The sequence below is a fragment of the Arachis duranensis genome, chromosome 7 (genome assembly GCF_000817695.3).
Source record: "Arachis duranensis cultivar V14167 chromosome 7, aradu.V14167.gnm2.J7QH, whole genome shotgun sequence".
Classification (NCBI taxonomy): domain Eukaryota; kingdom Viridiplantae; phylum Streptophyta; class Magnoliopsida; order Fabales; family Fabaceae; genus Arachis; species Arachis duranensis.
In genome coordinates, this window is record NC_029778.3 from 68,461,754 (window position 1) to 68,464,800 (window position 3,047).

The following is a 3,047-nucleotide window of genomic DNA, read 5'->3' on the forward strand; positions in this document are numbered from 1 at the left end:
TTTTTGCTTCTTTGTTCTATGATTTTAATTCTATTTTTGCTTATATTTTTGTGTTTGTGAATCAAATATCTTATTGTGATAACTACGTTATCTTTATTAATATAGAAATATTAATTTAATTTTGTTATTAATTTTATGTTTTTTATGGTGCATTGAATTAGGATAGTTTGTATTGAGAAGTTATAGAGAACTACCTCGAAATTTAGTTTAGATAGAGCCCTTTGAAAATGGTAGTCGCTGTAATGCTAGGTTATGTCTTCTTGCTCTTTCTTACACTCTTTTATTTATTTCCTTTTATCCATTCTCATCTCCTACAGAAATTACTCCAATGGTCAAATACTAAAAATAGTGGATTAATTTCGATAGGCATACTCCTGAGTTTAGAAAGTGTCTCAATGAATTATTTTTGGGTATTGCCTTCTCTCAATTCGGTATGAAAAATCAAATACATTGTCCTTATTCCGGATGCAATAAATTTTTGTTCAAAATTAGAAATAAAGTTCATCATCATGTGTGCCAATGAGAGATAATGACTTCATATAAAATGTAACACCCTACTGATGAGCGGATAATTTATACGCTTTTTGGCATTGTTTTTAGGTAGTTTTTAGTATGATCTAGTTATTTTTAGGGATGTTTTTATTGGTTTTTATTCTAAATTCATATTTTTGGACTTTACTACGAGTTTGTGTATTTTTCTGTGATTTCAGGTAATTTCTGGCTGAAATTGAGGGACTTGAGCAAAACTCTGATAGGAGGCTGACAAAGGACTGCTGATGCTGTTGGAATCTGACCTCTCTGCACTCGAAATGGATTTTCTGGAGCTACAGAACTCCAAATGGCGCGCTCTCAATGGCGTTGAAAAGTAGACATCCAACGCTTTCCAGCAATATATAATAGTCTATACTTTGTTCGAGATTTGACGACGTAAACTGGCGCTCAACGCTAGTTCCATGCTGCATTCTGGAGTCAAACGCCAGAAACACGTCACGAACCAGAGTTGAATGCCCAAAACACGTTACAACTTGGCGTTCAACTCCAAGATAAGCTTCAGCTTGTGGATAGATCAAGCTCAGCCCAAACATACACCAAGTGGGCCCCGGAAGTGGATTTATGCATCAATTACTTACTCCTGTAAACCCTGGTAGCTAGTTTATTATAAATAGGACTTTTTACTAGTGTATTAGACATCTTTTGACTGTTTAGTCTTTTGATCATTCGGTCTTGTGACCACTTATGTATTTTCAACGGTGGAGTTTCTACACACCATAGATTAAGGGTATGGAGCTCTGCTGTACCTCAAGTTTCAATGCAATTACTACTATTTTCTATCCAATTCGATTTATTCCTGTTCTAAGATATTCGTTGCACTTCAACTTGATGAATGTGATGATCCGTGACACTCATCATCATTCTCACCTATGAACGCGCGTGACTGACAACCACTTCCGTTCTACCTTAGACCGGGCGCATATCTCTTGGATTCCTTAATCAGAATCTTCGTGGTATAAGCTAGAATTGATGGCGGCATTCATGGGAATCCGGAAAGTCTAACCTTGTCTGTGGTATTTCGAGTAGGATTCCGGGATTGAATGACTGTGATGAGCTTCAAACTCCTGAAGGATGGGCGTTAATGACAGACGCAAAAGAATCACTGGATTCTATTCCAACCTGATTGAGAACCGACAGATGATTAGCCGTGCTGTGACAGAGCATTTGGACCATTTTCAGTGAGAGGATGTGATGTATCCATTGACAACGGTGATGCCCTACATACAACTTGCCATGGAAAGGAGTAAGAAGGATTGGATGAAAGCAGTAGGAAAGTAGAGATTCAACAGGGACAAGCATCTCCATATGCTTATCTGAAATTTCCACCATTAATTTACATAAGTATTTCTATCCTATTTTATTTATCTTTTAATTATCTAATCCAATCACATTTGGACCAGCCTGACTGAGATCTACAAGATGACCATAGATTGCTTCATACCAACAATCTCCGTGGGATCGACCCTTACTCACGTAAGGTATTACTTGGACGACCCAGTGCACTTGCTGGTTAGTTGTGCGGAGTTGTGACTAAGTGTAATTCACGTGTGAGAGCTACCAAATTATTGTAGCCATTGTTGATGATCACAATTTCGTGCACCAAGTTTTTGGCACCGTTGCCGGGGATTGTTCGAGTATGGACAACTGACGGTTTATCTTGTTGTTCAGATTAGGTAATTTTCTTTTTGTTTTAATTTCAAAAAAAATTTCAAAAATCTTTCAAAAATTTCTCATCTGTTTTCGAAAATTATTCTAAATTTTTAAGAATGAATTTTAGAGTTTCACAAGTAACATGTTGATGCCTGGTTGGCTATAAAGCCATATCCAAACCCCCTTGGATTGAGGCCTCCACTTGTCAACAGGTCGGGTATGTATATGGAGTTGGATGAAATATCAGTTGTTGCATGCCTGATTTATATCTTCTAAAGCTCGCTGGCTATTAAGTCATGCCCAACCCTTGGATTGGGGCTTTAGACAAATATTGAAAGATTCCTGGAATTTTTATTAAAAATTTTGAATTTCTTATTTTCTTTTTTCTTAAATGTTTTTCGAAAAAAAATCAAAAGAAAATACAAAAAAATCATAAAATCATAAAAACAAAAAATATTTTGTGTTTTTTGTTTGATTCTTGAGTCAATTTTTAAGTTTGGTGTCAATTGCATGTTTTTAAAATTTATGCATTATTTTTTCGAAAATTCCATGCATTCATAGTGTTCTTCATGATCTTCAAGTTGTTCTTGGTAAGTCTTCTTGTTTGATCTTGATGATTTCTTGTTGTGTGTCTTTTATTGTTTTTCATATGCATTTTTGCATTCATAGTGTCCATGCATTAAAGATTTCTAAGTTTGGTGTCTTGCATATTTTCTTTGCATAAAATTTTTTTTCAAAAACATGTTAGTGTCTTGCATATTTTTTTTGCATAAATTTTTTTTTCAAAAATATGTTCTTGATGTTCATCATGATCTTCAAAGTGTTCTTGGTGTTCATCTTGACAT